Genomic DNA, 19,688 nt, shown 5'->3' on the forward strand with positions numbered 1-19,688 from the left:
ACATGTGTACTGCCATCTGACTAGTTCAGGTTTGACATTGAAGTTCTCAGGTTTCTCTTTTGCTTCTCTAAATACAGATCACTGTGTTCTCCAGATTGTGCATCTTCACATTTGTATACGTAATTTGCCTAAATATTTAAGATGATTGCAAAGGTGTTCGTATTATTTGAAACTTAACTACCAGTTTTAATTACTAAAGATATTTTTTCCATATTGATTGACTACATTTCAGTCTTGTCATTGTACTACACCAAATCCACACACACAAAACCCCTAAGCGAATGTAGTCTGTATCAACGCAAATGAAAATTGTTATCACTATGACTGAGCTCTCTACTTATTTCATAGATTCATGAATGTGTTTTTCTTAATATTCAGGTTTTTATTGATTATATATTTCACTTGTTTTTCAGGCTCTGAGGATGTACATGCTTCCTACGAGGTAATTCATCTTCTATGTTTATGTGATATTATTAAGAGTATGCTGAATGTACTGTAAAATACTTACATAATATCTTCTCTGCATGCACATGAAGCCGACCACCAAAAGCAAAGCTCCAGCTCCCCCAAAACCGAAAAGGAAGAATAGACCAAAACCAGTGGAATCCGGTAACTGTTGCAGTACAGCTTCTATAAAACAGCCTATGTTTAAACCTTGGAAATGATAGCAATCTTCTCACTCCTGATATATCCTTTTTCTGCCATGTGTTGGGAGGATTTGCCCCATGGGGTCTGTGTTGGTGCTGCATCCACATTTCAAAATATTTCTGTAAATGTCTGAGGAAATGATGTTTTAAAATAACCTCTATCATAGGCGTCTACAATTAAACTTCATGACACCTGTTAGTTGGGTTGTGGGCCTCATTTTTCCTCCCACCCAAATCTTAAAAATAGGTCTGGGGAGAAGGATTGAAGTCCAGAATCCTGATATTCTGAGGAATTCTAGTTTTTTGGAAGCCGAGATATCAAGGCCAGTCTGTGAAATACAGGAAAAACTCATTTAGAAGGCAATGTGCACTCTACTGTGACATCTAGTGTATCAACCAAAAGCATCAAACTTGAGTGATGTTTTATATACAACATCATTTCATGACTTTGACAACTCTTGTGGGAAGTTTGAGGCAAGAAATAATAAGATGTACGATCATATGTACTTTAGTTTATCTCTTGTTTCTAAAGTGAACATTTGCTGGTGAACACTCTTTCCTGAAATTTTATCTCAGAGTAGCCAATCCATAAATTCTTCCACATCCCAATGGAGTGTTTGCTCATTATTCTTTGTCTTTGACTTGTTGTTTGTTTGTTACCTCTGTATGCTAAAAACAGAACCCAGATTTTTTTGGAGACATGCCTTCCATTCAGGCCTGCATCAACCTCATAGTGCAATTTGCATTCTCATTATTCATCTCCAATCATGAACATGCCCCTCAAGTTCACATGCCCACAGAATTGAGAGGATTCCAGAAATATATGTGCCCATGACATAGATGACATTCTTTGGTCTATGTATGCCCAAGTACCATAATATTTTCAGGCATCTTTCACAATGCAAGTCTTCCTCAATCTATCTTTAGCCCGTTTTCTACCGACATGAACTTCTGGCAGTTTTCACCAACCTCTGTATTATCAGACACATGGCGTCCCCCTTAAGCCTTGTATCTCTGTCATGCTATATAGCCTACCACTTTTTCACCATTCTCTGCCTCTGGCCGATGGCTTCACTCCTCAAGTCTTCATTCATCCCTACCTCTAGAAAAGACACCACCCACGCCAAGTGTTATTGCCTCAGACACTTACCTGACACTTTATTATGGGTGTTCAAAACAATTTGTTGTAAAAGTAGCCCCTGAAATCCAGGACCTTGAGAACTAGACACAGAAGGAAAAATTTACAGGTCAAGTGGTTGTTACCCAGTACAATAAGGGTCATGTTTTGAGGTAGCTAACACCAGAGAAGCAAAACCAGTTGATTTCAGGCACCAAGACCCGAATCTTTTCAAAAACAGAGTGAACCCTAACAGAAGAAATGAAGGCAAAGGGAAGGCAAGGAATATGTGGTTTACTGCCAACGATATCACAGTGATCATATATACACATATATTTTTGTTGTCACCAATGTTACACGCAGTGGTTCATTAAAAATTATTATTAGGAAAAAACATAGGAGACAGTGCGAAGTTTCTTTTTCCCATTGTAATTTCAACATTGTTTTTCTACAAAATATCATTTTTCCTCGAATGGTTGAATCTTTGGATACGCATTGAACAAAGTGACCTCCATTGTCTCTGCAATATAGGATTAGTAAAAGTACTCCCCAAATCACTCAATATGCCCTGGGGGAAGAAGGACTCCTCTGTCATAAAAAGCTCAGTGGGAGGCTGAGACAGGCTGATGTCAGGTTTCCAGTGAGTTAGGGAATATTCAGTCACTCTGACTCCAAAAAAATTGAAGGCCTGGGATTTGAAGATCGGGCTACAGTTCTTGCCAAGGATACACTTGGCTCTGGGTACAACCACCAAGTTCACGCAACAATCAAAAAAATTCAAGAAACATGAACATTCACCTAAAATTAAGCTTCACTTGAAAATATTGTGAAAATAAAATTTTAGGATTCTTACAGTTATGTTTTTGTTGGCTAGAAATTCACTCAGTCTAACTCTTTTAAGTAATTTAAGTACATCTGTGCATTCATCCCCAGAGTCTCCTGAGAATGTGTCAGCCTCACCAGAGAAGGAAGGGACTGATGGCATTGAAAAGAGCATTCTGCAGGTCTGTATATGTGTCAATGTTAATTCATGTTTACTTTTTCTTTTTCTTTTTTTTTTCTTATGAAGGGAAATTATGCCAAACAAAATGACCTCACACAAGACTTACGTGGAAATCAAACATCATAATTTAATATTTAAATCTAAAGAATATAATAGGATATGAAAATAGCTTTAGAAATCAATAAAGCAGAATCTTCAAAGTAACCTTCAATTCATATCAATAGAGAAAATTTTTTGAATATTGTTTCAGTTTTCTTCTTGGTGACGTCTTCATAGCATAAGGAAAAAATTTAATACTCTGAAAGATCAAACAAATTCGGAAAATACTTAACCTGTAATGGCCAGTGAAGACATTTCTGTTAAATGATCATCATTCCCAAAGGCTCAAAATTTTACTTTCCCATTTCCACTAATCCATGCCGGTCTTAAAGATTCCATTCTCCCTTGACTCCACTATGTATGTTGAGGCAGGAAACGGGCTAAAATGAGAAATCAAAAGGGCCTGTTGAAGGAGTCACCTCGTTTCAGGATGTACCATTCTGTTAGCATGCAAACAAAACTTTCTAGTTCATTGACTTTATAATGCAAGAAATCAACTAAATCACTAAATATGTTCATCCTACCTCTGAAGTGAACATTACTAAAAAGATCTTGGTTGCAGTTTATGGGGGACTCACAATATTTGGTGGTATCTTAATTCCCCCCCTCTTTCTTTCTTCTGTTGTGTGCATTCCTAGGAAGAGATTTTGCAAGGATTGTAGTTCTAAAGTTATGCATGTGTGTCCTTTCATGTGCAAGTTTTTCTTTAGGATGTGTTCAGGTCAGGCCATCAGTTTCAGCGTCAAGTTCCCAAATGAGCATGTTTAACATATTTAGTCACCAGCATCCCATCAAGGGGAAAGATGAATCTCTGAGAACAATCATAGCTTAAAGCAAAACATGCAAATCATACAAATAAAATGTATATTTCACATGATTTCCTATAATACTTAGTAATTAATCGAACTTCATCGGAAATAGCAATGGGCACCTTGATGAAAAAGATAAAAGACCTCAGTGACAATAAAATCATCATAACAAAATTTAAAAAGAAAAGACAATGAAATTGGTTATAATAACTAGAGACTGAAGAGGAGATGAGGATGAAATTCCATATAAAAGACAATAGGAAAGTATTTAAAATAAGAATGGAAAGGAATCAGAGAACTAAAACAACAATGAGTGAAGATATCTTAGAAAATTAACTATATTACAAAATATGTATAAAGGGGCAAATTTTTAGAAATATCAGGCCAAACAAATGTAAGGGTCCGGCAGAGCATCGGAGAAAGAGACCACACAAGAGACTGGCTCCTTGCAATTGGCAAAAGGGGATTTATTAATTCAGCATGCTGAGGTTCCAGGCTCACGCAGGAAGATAGAGCAGCCCAGAGCCCAGAGCAGAGGTCAAGCAGAGCTTAAGGACCCTTTTTGGCGAGGGCGGGGGGTTGGGGGGGCTTTGCATACATCAGAACAAATCATCATGAGGCATGGGAAAACTGAACAACAACTCTGAGACAGGATTAGTACATTCATTGGCGGGAACAGTCTGGGCAGGGGTGATTGAACACTCCTAAGCGGGGTACACATTTAAACTGATTGGTTTTGGGACCTGGATGCTTACGTGCCAAGCTACTTGGAGCCCTTAGCTATTAAACAACCAGGAGAAATATTTACTGCCTGGAAGGTTTGGATTTCATCAAATATTCTTTGTCATTGTGGGGGAAAAAGAAGTCTCACCTTTGCTGAAATGATTGTATTTGGTATTAGAATAGTCTACATAAGTTTCCTACATTTTTGCTTTAAAATGCCATCCTTGTATAATCTTAGGGATTTGGGTGTTCCAAGTTTTATAATTTAGAATTATTTAGGACAGTGATTTATTATGGTACATGAGGACTCATTTTGACATGATGATGTATCATGAAAAAATAGTTTGCTCAAATTTATTGTCGTGTTTCTAGGTGTTTATTATCCATTTTTGTGTTGATGTGCATCTGGGCTCATTCATATCTTTCTAATGGTGATAGAAACCACTGTAAATATTGAAGTTCCAGTGTCTCATGTGTATACAGAATCATTGTAAATTGGGAATAAGAAGAAGGCTTTGGAATCCTGGGCACATGGTGTTCATATTCCTACTCTTCTGCTGCCTCTCCATACTACTTTTCCAATGGGAAGTCCTGATTTTCGGCCTCACAGTGTATGGTTGCACATTTTTACCCACATCCTCTCCTCTTTATTATTTAAAGCCTTGATGAATGCCTATCTGGCTGGCATGAGCTGAAATATCAATGGCGTTTTGGATGGTATTTTCCTGAATGCTAGATATATTTTTCATGTATTCATAGTGAACTTGTATTTGTTGTTTTGAGAACTGTCTATCTCTTGCTTTTCTCCATTTCCTAATTGGATGGGTGAGATTCTCCTCAGATCACCAGTCAGAATATTTCTCTCATAGCCAGCTAGTTTTCCCTACCCTGGCTTTATCCTATTTCCTCCATGAATGCATTTCCTCTTGGAGTATCTTAATATTTCTTGGATTCATCTGGTCGCAGGCTCTCCATTGTGTCTCTCCTGTGTTTTCCCACAGCTTCTCTTTTTTAGCAAGCAGCTATGCACCAGTTCAAATGACTCCCACCTCTGCAAATAGTCAGCTTTTAAGACATGGGAGTCACCTTTATCTTTTGAAATACCTCTTAACTTTCTTCTTCAATGGAAGTGTTGCATATTCTACCCAAGTTGTGTGTGGAACTGTTATGTTTATGTTAAACACAGACATTTTCCTCAGTATATTTTACTTTTTTAAAGTAAAAAGTTTTGACTTGGTAAATATTTTGCTGAAATACATTAAATTTTGGAAGTCTCTGGTTAATCAAATGAAGCAAGAACAACAGTTTTCATTCCTACACAAGGTGACAGAATTGAAACTCTCATCTTACCAAGTATCGTACTTTCAGAATAAAATATTGACCACTCAGGGTATAAAATTGGAATGCTCTAGAACATCAAGGGCCATTCTCAAAAGGCTTTCCAAGAAGAATTCTACAGCATTCTTAGAAATGCTGGAAGTGCAAGGTTGACTGATTAAATGCTGATGCTAGTTTTGGGGGTATATGAATGTCAGTGTGTATATTCTGAGGGAACAGGGTTCCTATGTCCCTCATCCTGGTTTTATCCAATCAGTAGCCAGAATGATATAAGAGCTCACTTAATCTGAGGTGCCTAAGGCAGTGAAACTAATACATACATTCTTGCTTAAAATGCACTCATCTAATTTCCAATTGGGATGATTTCAAAAATAGACATATGGTGATGAGATAAAGGTACTGATGAAATCTTTGTGCAACTCATTATTGGTATTACTTTCTCCAGAGTGTGTGTGAGAAACCTCCAGAGGTTTGTGCTTCTGGTGAATCTGGTGAGTCCGATTCAGGTGCCAAGAACAGAATAAATGGACATAGAGAAGGTAAGAGTCATGAATACTGCAAAATACATTGCGGAGCCTATTGCCTTAATACAGGAGCACTAGTATATTATAATTGTTCAAGGAGAGTATGTATTACCTGATAAGGACAAAGAGATATAATCAGTTATATGGTATTAGGTTTCTGTCACAGGCTATACTGGGGATATTGCTAAAGTTTCTGAATTAGGAATTGCATTTTCAGACATGATTCCATCAAAATAAAGTAGAAATCAGAGAGAAGAAGAGGATATGAACACTGAGACAGGCATTAATTAGTTACAGGGTATCAATGAAGAAAGGGGCAGCAGCTGTAGTCAGTGGAGTCAAGGGCACTCAGGTACATATGAGCAGGGAAAAGAGCAGCTGTTTGATAATCTGGGGAGCATATTTGAGTTGCCAGGTCCCAAACTGAATGAAGGGTAGAGTGAAAATTTTCCAACCTTCTTAACTTAGTCACGGTTGGAATCAAATTGAGGAGTGAAGAAGGAATCCCATATTGCTAGGTCTGTTTATCCATGTATACAATATAATGACACATAAAATCTTGCTAGTGTGTACAAAGATTTTATAGAGCAGAAACGCCAATTAGGAGAGTGGAAAGAAATAGGAATGATTACGGATTGGTCCCCAAATTCCCAGATAGCTAAAATTACATTTGGAAAGATTAGACCTTCTTCTAAACTTCCATTTGAGTGGATCATCTTAGGGAGAATCCCAGGGCTATGTTCAAGTTAAGCTAGAGGTATTGGATGCCAACAGCATTTACACTGGAGCTCTCAAACTGTAGTGTGTGGTCAGTTGGGGCCAGGAGATTCTCCTTGTGACTCAGAAGTTCTTTCCTTCTACATTTGCTTTATGTTCTTAGATGCCTCTAATGATCCTAGTTTGCCAACAGCATTTTTGTAGCCAAGAAAAGAATGTTCCTGTGGGACATCAAAGAGCATTCTAGTAGATCCTACACACCAGAATAGAAGATGATCAAGCGCCAGGATAAAAATTGCTATACTTCTGAGCGCATAATTCTTAGGTAGTGGGGATAACCAAAAGACCCAAATTTAGAAATCACTTTATCAGATAAATTTTCTACATTGGTATAGCTATGAAGGAGTTGGAATGACCCATGCAAACAATGCATAGTGGAAAGGATCAAGTCTCCCACACCAGAAGTTTGTGTTTGTCTGTTTGTTTTTTTGTTTGTTGTTTTGCTTGAATCAGCTAGAAGGAAGGGGAAATGTGAGAGAAAATAAAGAAGGTAGCAAGGAAGTTTTGGAGGGGAAAATGAGAGAAGGCAATAGAGCATTTTCAATCATCTGTGGACCAGGTATCATGGTCCTTCAAAGCAAAAGTGAGATGATACCTGGTCCACAGATGATTGAAACAAGTAGGGACTGAAAAAATGAGGGCAACCCTCCTGCACACCTACCAGGCACCACCATGTGTGTGACATCCATAAGAGTGATTTAGATAAGTGACCTAGTGTTTCTGAAGCTGTTTTTTTTAAAGATAGTGACTTATTATTAATTTGGTTATAGTATTATGTGATGATGATGATGACACGGATTATGATTTTAATTTTTATATGATATTGGTGCTTTGGAATGAAACCATGTCCCTAGTGCTGCAAGAATAAACTCCATTCCTGTGCTTAGTTCTGATCTCTAGATGCCACGTTTTCTGCTCTTCAGCACTTTCAGAAAATATGTGATATCATATCTGGGTGTTTCATGTCACACACATGTTTGTAAACAGAATTCTTTAAAAAATTTATTCCACCTATACTAAGACATTTTCTAACATGTTCATATTAAAGACTTTGAAACACAGTACTTCAGTCCTTTCTGTCAGTTCTGCTTCCTTTCAGATCCCAGTTTGCTGTGGATGGCTATATCTAAATTCTTTATGCTTTCTCACATTTGTTTTCAGATGCAGGACATGCATCTTTGCCCAAGAGTGATAGAGACAACATTCTATTGGCCACAACAAAGGAAGCAGGATTAGAAGATGTGCCAGGGTCCCAGATGGGTATGAAAAATACACACATATATGTATTACCTGTTATTCTAAATGCATATATCTGGTCAAATGAATTCAGAAAAAAAAACAGTTTGAGGAGAAATAAAGTGTACATTTCTGCAGATCTTGGATGAAAACGTTTTAATTATAAGACAAATGAGGTACAGGATGCTCAGTTATAATAAAATGGATTAAAGAATTCATAGGTCACTTGACATGTGTACTGCCATCTGACTAGTTCAGGTTTGACATTGAAGTTCTCAGGTTTCTCTTTTGCTTCTCTAAATACAGATCACTGTGGTCTCCAGATTGTGCATCTTCACATTTGTATACGTAATTTGCCTAAATATTTAAGATGATTGCAAAGGTGTTCGTATTATTTGAAACTTAACTACCAGTTTTAATTACTAAAGATATTTTTTCCATATTGATTGACTACATTTCAGTCTTGTCATTGTACTACACCAAATCCACACACACAAAACCCCTAAGCGAATGTAGTCTGTATCAACGCACATGAAAATTGTTATCGCTCAGACTGAGCTCTCTACTTATTTCATAGATTCATGAATGTGTTTTTCTTAATATTCAGGTTTTATTGATTATATATTTCACTTGTTTTTCAGGCTCTGAGGATGTACATGCTTCCTACGAGGTAATTCATCTTCTATGTTTATGTGATATTATTAAGAGTATGCTGAATGTACTGTAAAATACTTACATAATATCTTCTCTGCATGCACATGAAGCCGACCACCAAAAGCAAAGCTCCAGCTCCCCCAAAACCGAAAAGGAAGAATAGACCAAAACCAGTGGAATCCGGTAACTGTTGCAGTACAGCTTCTATAAAACAGCCTATGTTTAAACCTTGGAAATGATAGCAATCTTCTCACTCCTGATATATCCTTTTTCTGCCATGTGTTGGGAGGATTTGCCCCATGGGGTCTGTGTTGGTGCTGCATCCACATTTCAAAATATTTCTGTAAATGTCTGAGGAAATGATGTTTTAAAATAACCTCTATCATAGGCGTCTACAATTAAACTTCATGACACCTGTTAGTTGGGTTGTGGGCCTCATTTTTCCTCCCACCCAAATCTTAAAAATAGGTCTGGGGAGAAGGATTGAAGTCCAGAATCCTGATATTCTGAGGAATTCTAGTTTTTTGGAAGCCGAGATATCAAGGCCAGTCTGTGAAATACAGGAAAATCTCATTTAGAAGGCAATGTGCACTCTACTGTGACATCTAGTGTATCAACCAAAAGCATCAAACTTGAGTGATGTTTTATATACAACATCATTTCATGACTTTGACAACTCTTGTGGGAAGTTTGAGGCAAGAAATAATAAGATGTACGATCATATGTACTTTAGTTTATCTCTTGTTTCTAAAGTGAACATTTGCTGGTGAACACTCTTTCCTGAAATTTTATCTCAGAGTAGCCAATCCATAAATTCTTCCACATCCCAATGGAGTGTTTGCTCATTATTCTTTGTCTTTGACTTGTTGTTTGTTTGTTACCTCTGTATGCTAAAAACAGAACCCAGATTTTTTTGGAGACATGCCTTCCATTCAGGCCTGCATCAACCTCATAGTGCAATTTGCATTCTCATTATTCATCTCCAATCATGAACATGCCCCTCAAGTTCACATGCCCACAGAATTGAGAGGATTCCAGAAATATATGTGCCCATGACATAGATGACATTCTTTGGTCTATGTATGCCCAAGTATCATAATATTTCCAGGCATCTTTCACATTGCAAGTCTTCCTATATCTATCTTTAGCCCGTTTTCTACCGACATGAACTTCTGGCAGTTTTCACCAACCTCTGTATTATCAGACACATGGCGTCCCCCTTAAGCCTTGTCTCTCTGTCATGCTATATAGCCTACCACTTTTTCACCATTCTCTGCCTCTGGCCGATGGCTTCACTCCTCAAGTCTTCATTCATCCCTACCTCTAGAAAAGACACCACCCACGCCACGTGTTATTGCCTCAGACACTTACCTGACACTTTATTATGGGTGTTCAAAACAATTTGTTGTAAAAGTAGCCCCTGAAATCCAGGACCTTGAGAACTAGACACAGAAGGAAAAATTTACAGGTCAAGTGGTTGTTACCCAGTACACTAAGGGTCATGTTTTGAGGTAGCTAACACCAGAGAAGCAAAACCAGTTGATTTCAGGCACCAAGACCCGAATCTTTTCAAAAACAGAGTGAACCCTAACAGAAGAAATGAAGGCAAAGGGAAGGCAAGGAATATGTGGTTTACTGCCAAAGATATCACAGTGATCATATATACACATATATTTTTGTTGTCACCAATGTTACATGCAGTGGTTCATTAAAAATTATTATTAGGAAAAAACATAGGAGGCAGTGCGAAGTTTCTTTTTCCCATTGTAATTTCAACATTGTTTTTCTACAAAATATCATTTTTCCTCGAATGGTTGAATCTTTGGATACACATTGAACAAAGTGACCTTCATTGTCTCTGCAATATAGGATTAGTAAAAGTACTCCCCAAATCACTCAATATGCCCTGGGGGAAGAAGGACTCCTCTGTCATAAAAAGCTCAGTGGGAGGCTGAGACAGGCTGATGTCAGGTTTCCAGTGAGTTAGTGAATATTCAGTCACTCTGTCTCCAAAAAAATTCAAGGCCTGGGATTTGAAGATCGGGCTACAGTTCTTGCCAAGGATACACTTGGCTCTGGGTACAACCACCAAGTTCACGCAACAATCAAAAAAATTCAAGAAACATGAACATTCACCTAAAATTAAGCTTCACTTGAAAATATTGTGAAAATAAAATTTTAGGATTCTTACAGTTATGTTTTTGTTGGCTAGAAATTCACTCAGTCTAACTCTTTTAAGTAATTTAAGTACATCTGTGCATTCATCCCCAGAGTCTCCTGAGAATGTGTCAGCCTCACCAGAGAAGGAAGGGACTGATGGCATTGAAAAGAGCATTCTGCAGGTCTGTATATGTGTCAATGTTAATTCATGTTTTCTTTTTCTTTTTTTTTTCTTATGAAGGGAAATTATGCCAAACAAAATGACCTCACACAAGACTTACGTGGAAATCAAACATCATAATTTAATATTTAAATCTAAAGAATGTAATAGGATATGAAAATAGCTTTAGAAATCAATAAAGCAGAATCTTCAAAGTAACCTTCAATTCATATCAATAGAGAAAATTTTTTGAATATTGTTTCAGTTTTCTTCTTGGTGACGACTTCATAGCACAAGGAAAAAATTTAATACTCTGAAAGATCAAACAAATTCGGAAAATACTTAACCTGTAATGGCCAGTGAAGACATTTCTGTTAAATGATCATCATTCCCAAAGGCTCAAAATTTTACTTTCCCATTTCCACTAATCCATGCCGGTCTTAAAGATTCCATTCTCCTTTGACTCCACTATGTATGTTGAGGCAGGAAACGGGCTAAAATGAGAAATCAAAAGGGCCTGTTGAAGGAGTCACCTCGTTTCAGGATGTACCATTCTGTTAGCATGCAAACAAAACTTTCTAGTTCATTGACTTTATAATGCAAGAAATCAACTAAATCACTAGATATGTTCATCCTACCTCTGAAGTGAACATTACTAAAAAGATCTTGGATGCAGTTTATGGGGGACTCACAATATTTGGTGGTATCTTAATTCCCCCCCTCTTTCTTTCTTCTGTTGTGTGAATTCCTAGGAAGAGATTTTGCAAGGATTGTAGTTCTAAAGTTATGCATGTGTGTCCTTTCATGTGCAAGTTTTTCTTTAGGATGTGTTAAGGTCAGGCCATCAATTTCAGCGTCAAGTTCCCAAATGAGCATGTTTAACATATTTAGTCACCAGCATCCCATCAAGGGGAAAGATGAATCTCTGAGAACAATCATAGCTTAAAGCAAAACATGCAAATCATACAAATAAAATGTATATTTCACATGATTTCCTATAATACTTAGTAATTAATCGAACTTCATCGGAAATAGCAATGGGCACCTTGATGAAAAAGATAAAAGACCTCAGTGACAATAAAATCATCATAACAAAATTTAAAAAGAAAAGACAATGAAATTGGTTATAATAACTAGAGACTGAAGAGGAGATGAGGATGAAATTCCATATAAAAGAGAATAGGAAAGTATTTAAAATAAGAATGGAAAGGAATCAGAGAACTAAAACAAAAATGAGTGAAAATATCTTAGAAAATTAACTATATTACAAAATATGTATAAACGGGCAAATTCCTAGAAATATCAGGCCAAACAAATGTAAGGGTCCGGCAGAGCATCGGAGAAAGAGACCACACAAAAGACTGGCTCCTTGCAATTGGCAAAAGGGGATTTATTAATTCAGCATGCTGAGGTTCCAGGCTCATTCAGGAAGATAGAGCAGCCCAGAGCCCAGAGCAGAGGTCAAGCAGAGCTTAAGGACCCTTTTTGGCTAGGGCGGGGGAGGGGGGCTTTGCATACATCAGAACAAATCATCATGAGGCATGGGAAAACTGAACAACAACTCTAAGACAGGATTAGTACATTCATTGGCGGGAACAGTCTGGGCAGAGGTGATTGAACACTCCTAAGCGGGGTACACATTTAAACTGATTGGTTTTGGGACCTGGATGCTTACGTGCCAAGCTACTTGGAGCCCTTAGCTATTAAACAACCAGGAGAAATATTTACTGGGCAGTTCAGGTATTGTCACAACAGCTACAGGGTTACAGGTTCCTGGGGTAGCAGAGGAATTTTAACCATACCTGGTCTTTTACTCTTTAGCCCAGGCCTTGCAATTTAGAGACTTTAACGTGGCCAGTCTTTTACACTTTAACTCAGGCTTTTGCAGCTTAGAATCAGCTTAGAAATTTTACCTTTACACAAAAGGCATAAACAAAACCAAGGAAATCTTCACAAAAACCTGAGAGTACTGTAACTGAAATGGAGAAATAAATGTCCGGGATTTCTAATTTTGGAAAGCTAAGGCTTTGTGTGGTTTAGGGGATGCAAATGTTGTGGAAATACATTCTCAGTATTGGATTCTTTACTCAGAGACATGGGTCTATCCAATGTAGAAATTGCCTAATTAACCCTGTGGGCATGGAGGCTGGAGACTAATCTGTAGTGCAGACTCCAATTATGGAATTCTGTACTCAGTCATCTTGTACCTTGCATGACTCCAAGTCACTGAGGCTTTTCCTACAACCTCTTGGAGCATGAGCGACATGGCCTGCTTTCAGAATCTGTGGCTTCTTCTGAGAACTCAGTGAAAATACCATTCTCCCTGATCGTTCCCCAGCTCTTCTGGAATCTTCTGTCCCTTGAATTCTCAACTGGCAGTTCTTGCTCACTATCATTATTCCCAAAGCACCAGTTTGAAAGAGGCCCTGCCTCTGTGATCCTCTACTCTACAGAACGTCCACAGCAGCAACATACCTCTTCCTGATGAGAGTCTTCAGCACATGCCTGTCACTCACTATTCTGAGCCCATATGATTAGTAACCATGTAAAATTCTGGGAAGATACCTGGCTACTGCATCATGGAGGTGTAAGAGATGCAGTGGTTCCTGATGAGACACCACTGAGAGTCCATGTCTTCAGGGCAATATTGTAATTCTTAAGAGGGTGGCTTTAACTTCCTGTGTGATGTTAATGGGGGTAAGTGTTCTAAATTATTCTCAGCAGGGTGGGTTGCACATGCCTAGTATTCATTTCATGTTTATGGTAGTGCAGGCTGCCCTTTGTCTACCAGAGTTATTCTTGGCCCTTGCTGTCACACTATGATGCCATGACAGTGCCATAAACTACTATTCTTAACATAGACTACAGGGCGATGCTCTAAGTGCCCAGCTCTCTCAGCAACTCTGTGTCTGCTTTATCACCTGCTCTCACCTGATTGTGCTTATGGGTACCTCCAAACCACTGTTTTATGGCAAGTTCAGCCTTTGAATAGCTAAAAAGAAACTGGGTGGTGCTTTTTCTATATCCCAGGAAGAAAGCCTAGGTAAACTAAAATGAGTGGAGAGGCTCCTAAACACACGCTCAGATTCTGCCTGGAAGGTTTGGATTTCATCAAATATTCTTTGTCATTGTGGGGGAAAAAGAAGTCTCACCTTTGCTGAAATGATTGTATTTGGCCTTAGAATAGTCTACATAAGTTTCCTACATTTTTGCTTTAAAATGCCATCCTTGTATAATCTTAGGGATTTGGGTGTTCCAAGTTTTATATTTTAGAATTATTTAGGACAGTGATTTATTATGGTACATGAGGACTCATTTTGACATGATGATGTATCATGAAAAAATAGTTTGCTCAAATTTATTGTCGTGTTTCTAGGTGTTTATTATCCATTTTTGTGTTGATGTGCATCTGGGCTCATTCATATCTTTCTAATGGTGATAGAAACCACTGTAAATATTGAAGTTCCAGTGTCTCATGTGTATACAGAATCATTGTAAATTGGGAATAAGAAGAAGGCTTTGGAATCCTGGGCACATGGTGTTCATATTCCTACTCTTCTGCTGCCTCTCCATACTACTTTTCCAATGGGAAGTCCTGATTTTCGGCCTCACAGTGTATGGTTGTACATTTTTACCCACATCCTCTCCTCTTTATTATTTAAAGCCTTGATGAATGCCTATCTGGCTGGCATGAGCTGAAATATCAATGGTGTTTTGGATGGTATTTTCCTGAATGCTAGATATATTTTTCATGTATTCATAGTGAACTTGTATTTGTTGTTTTGAGAACTGTCTATCTCTTGCTTTTCTCCATTTCCTAATTGGATGGGTGAGATTCTCCTCAGATCACCAGTCAGAATATTTCTCTCTCATAGCCAGCTAGTTTTCCCTACCCTGGCTTTATCCTATTTCCTCCATGAATGCATTTGTTCTTTGAGTATCTTAATATTTCTTGGTTTCATCTGGTCGCAGGCTCTCCATTTTGTCTCTCCTGTGTTTTCCCACAGCTTCTCTTTTTTAGCAAGCAGCTATGCACCAGTTCAAATGACTCCCACCTCTGCAAATAGTGAGCTTTTAAGACATGGGAGTCACCTTTATGTTTTGAAATACCTCTTAACTTTCTTCTTCAATGGAAGTGTTGCATATTCTACCCAAGTTGTGTGTGGAACTGTTATGTTTATGTTAAACACAGACATTTTCCTCAGTATATATTACATTTTTTAAAGTAAAAAGTTTTGACTTGGTAAATATTTTGCTGAAATACATTAAATTTTGGAAGTCTCTGGTTAATCAAATGAAGCAAGAACAACAGTTTTCATTCCTACACAAGGTGACAGAATTGAAACTCTCATCTTACCAAGTATCGTACTTTCAGAATAAAATATTGACCACTCAGGGTATAAAATTGGAATGCTCTAGAACATCAAGGGCCATTCTCAAAAGGCTTTCCAAGAAGAATTCTACAGCATTCTTAGAAATGCTGGAAGTGCAAGGTTGACTGATTAAATGCCGATGCTAGTTTTGGGGGTATATGAATGTCAGTGTGTATATTCTGAGGGAACAGGGTTCCTATGTCCCTCATCCTGGTTTTATCCAATCAGTAGCCAGAATGATATAAGAGCTCACTTAATCTGAGGTGCCTAAGGCAGTGAAACTAATACATACATTCTTGCTTAAAATGCACTCATCTAATTTCCAATTGGGATGATTTCAAAAATAGACATATGGTGATGAGATAAAGGTACTGATGAAATCTTTGTGCAACTCATTATTAGTATTACTTTCTCCAGAGTGTGTGTGAGAAACTTCCAGAGGTTTGTGTTTCTGGTGAATCTGGTGAGTCCGATTCAGGTGCCAAGAACAGAATAAATGGACATAGAGAAGGTAAGAGTCATGAATACTGCAAAATACATTGCGGAGCCTATTGCCTTAATACAGGAGCACTAGTATATTATAATTGTACAAGGAGAGTATGTATTACCTGATAAGGACAAAGAGATATAATGAGTTATATGGTATTAGGTTTCTGTCACAGGCTATACTGGGGATATTGCTAAAGTTTCTGAATTACGATTTGCATTTTTAGACATGATTCCATCAAAATAAAGTAGAAATCAGAGAGAAGAAGAGGATATGAACACTGAGACAGGCATTAATTAGTTACAGGGTATCAATGAAGAAAGGGGCAGCAGCTGTAGTCAGTGGAGTCAAGGACACTCAGGTACATATGAGCAGGAAAAAGAGCAGCTGTTTGATAATCTGGGGAACATATTTGAGTTGCCAGGTCCCAAACTGAATGAAGGGTAGAGTGAAAATTTTCCAACCTTCTTAACTTAGTCACGGTTGGAATCAAATTGAGGAGTGAAGAAGGAATCCCATATTGCTAGGTCTGTTTATCCATGTATACAATATAATGACACATAAAATCTTGCTAGTGTGTACAAAGATTTTATAGAGCAGAAACGCCAATTAGGAGAGTGGAAAGAAATAGGAATGATTACGGATTGGTCCCCAAATTCCCAGATAGCTAAAATTACATTTGGAAAGATTAGACCTTCTTCTAAACTTCCATTTGAGTGGATCATCTTAGGGAGAATCCCAGGGCTATGTTCAAGTTAAGCTAGAGGTATTGGATGCCAACAGCATTTACACTGGAGCTCTCAAACTGTAGTGTGTGGTCAGTTGGGGCCAGGAGATTCTCCTTGTGACTCAGAAGTTCTTTCCTTCTACATTTGCTTTATGTTCTTAGATGACTCTAATGATCCTAGTTTGCCAACAGCATTTTTGTAGCCAAGAAAAGAATGTTCCTGTGGGACTTCAAAGAGCATTCTAGTAGATCCTACACACCAGAATAGAAGATGATCAAGCGCCAGGATAAATATTGCTATACTTCTGAGCGAATAATTCTTAGGTAGTGGGGGTAACAAAAAGACCCAAATTTAGAAATCATTTTATCAGATAAATTTTCTACATTGGTATAGATACGAAGGAGTTGGAATGACCCATGCAAACAATGCATAGTGGAAAGAATCAAGTCTCCCACACCAGAAGTTTGTGTTTGTCTGTTTGTTTTTTTGTTTGTTGTTTTGCTTGAATCAGCTAGAAGGAAGGGGAAATGTGAGAGAAAATAAAGAAGTTAGCAAGGACGTTTTGGAGGGGAAAATGAGAGAAGGCAATAGAGCATTTTTCAGTGTGCATGCCTTCAAAGCAAAAGTGAGATGATACCTGGTCCACAGATGATTGAAACAAGTAGGGACTGAAAAAATGAGGGCAACCCTCCTGCACACCTCCCAGGCACCACCATGTGTGTGACATCCATAAGAGTGATTTAGATAAGTGACCTAGTGTTTCTGAAGCTGTTTTTTTTTTAAAGATAGTGACTTATTATTAATATGGTTATAGTATTATGTGATGATGATGATGACACGGATTATGATTTTAATTTTTATATGATATTGGTGCTTTAGAATGAAACCATGTCCCTAGTGCTGCAAGAATAAACTCCATTCCTGTGCTTAGTTCTGATCTCTAGATGCCACGTTTTCTGCTCTTCAGCACTTTCAGAAAATGTGTGATATCATATCTGGGTGTTTTATGTCACACACATGTTTGTAAACAGAATTCTTTAAGAAATTTATTCCACCTATACTACGAAATTTTCTAACTTGTTCATATAAAAGACTTTGAAACACAATACTTCTGTCCAACCTGTCAGTTCTGCTTCCTTTCAGATCCCAGTTTGCTGTGGATGGCTATATCTAAATTCTTTATGCTTTCTCACATTTGTTTTCAGATACAGGACATGTATCTTTGCCCAAGAGACATAGATACATCATTCTATTACCCACAATAAAGGAAGAAGGATTAGAAGACATGCCAGAGTGCCAGATGGGTATGAAAAATACACACATATATGTATTACCTGTTATTCTAAATGCATATATCTGGTCAAATGAATTCAGAAAAAAAAACAGTTTGAGGAGAAATAAAGTGTACATTTCTGCAGATCCTGGATGAAAACTTTTTAATAATAAGACAAATGAGGTACAGGATACTCAGTTATAATAAAATGGATTAAAGAATTCATAGGTCACTTGACATGTGTACTGCCATCTGACTAGTTCAGGTTTTACATTGAAGTTCTCAGGATTCTCTTATGCTTCTCTAAATACAGATCACTGTGGTCTCCAGATTGTGCATTTTCACATTTGTATACGTAATTTGCCTAAATATTTATGATGATTGCAAAAGGTGTTCGTATTATTTGAAAGTTAACTACAAGTTTTAATTACTAAAGATATTTTTTCCATATTGATTGACTACATTTCAGTCTTGTCATTGTACTACACCAAATCCACACACACAAAACCCCTAAGCGAATGTAGTCTGTATCAACGCACATGAAAATTGTTATCGCTCAGACTGAGCTCTCTACTTATTTCATAGACTCATAAATGTGTTTTTCTTAATATTCAGGTTTTATTGATTATATATTTCACTTGTTTTTCAGGCTCTGAGGTTGTACATGCTTCCTACGAGGTAATTCATCTTCTATGTTTATGTGATATTATTAAGAGTATGCTGAATGTACTGTAAAATACTTACATAATATCTTCTCTGCATGCACATGAAGCCGACCACCAAAAGCAAAGCTCCAGCTCCCCCAAAACCGAAAAGGAAGAATAGAGCAAAACCAGTGGAATCCGGTAACTGTTGCAGTACAGCTTCTATAAAACAGCCTATTTTTAAACCTTGGAAATGATAGCAATCTTCTCACTCCTGATATATCCTTTTTCTGCCATGTGTTGGGAGGATTTGCCCCATGGGGTCTGTGTTGGTGCTGCATCCACATTTCAAAATATTTCTGTAAATGTCTGAGGAAATGATGTTTTAAAATAACCTCTATCATAGGCGTCTACAATTAAACTTCATGACACCTGTTAGTTGGGTTGTGGGCCTCATTTTTCCTCCCACCCAAATCTTAAAAATAGGTCTGGGGAGAAGGATTGAAGTCCAGAATCCTGATATTCTGAGGAATTCTAGTTTTTTGGAAGCCGAGATATCAAGGCCAGTCTGTGAAATACAGGAAAATCTCATTTAGAAGGCAATGTGCACTCTACTGTGACATCTAGTGTATCAACCAAAAGCATCAAACTTGAGTGATGTTTTATATACAACATCATTTCATGACTTTGACAACTCTTGTGGGAAGTTTGAGGCAAGAAATAATAAGATGTACGATCATATGTACTTTAGTTTATCTCTTGTTTCTAAAGTGAACATTTGCTGGTGAACACTCTTTCCTGAAATTTTATCTCAGAGTAGCCAATCCATAAATTCTTCCACATCCCAATGGAGTGTTTGCTCATTATTCTTTGTCTTTGACTTGTTGTTTGTTTGTTACCTCTGTATGCTAAAAACAGAACCCAGATTTTTTTGGA

The 19,688-nt window shown here is 37.6% G+C and overlaps 1 long non-coding RNA gene across 1 annotated transcript; it reads left to right on the forward strand.

The window, feature by feature from the left end:
- The first annotated feature begins 16,046 nt into the window (after positions 1–16,046).
- Positions 16,047–18,786, forward strand: LOC144366550 (uncharacterized). Its single transcript, XR_013425606.1, has 3 exons — positions 16,047–16,131; positions 18,041–18,139; positions 18,758–18,786. It is a non-coding gene; the product is annotated as an uncharacterized LOC144366550 (long non-coding RNA).
- Positions 18,787–19,688: the final 902 nt, after the last annotated feature.

The sequence above is a fragment of the Ictidomys tridecemlineatus genome, chromosome 1, assembly GCF_052094955.1.
Source record: "Ictidomys tridecemlineatus isolate mIctTri1 chromosome 1, mIctTri1.hap1, whole genome shotgun sequence".
In the NCBI taxonomy this organism is placed as follows: domain Eukaryota; kingdom Metazoa; phylum Chordata; class Mammalia; order Rodentia; family Sciuridae; genus Ictidomys; species Ictidomys tridecemlineatus.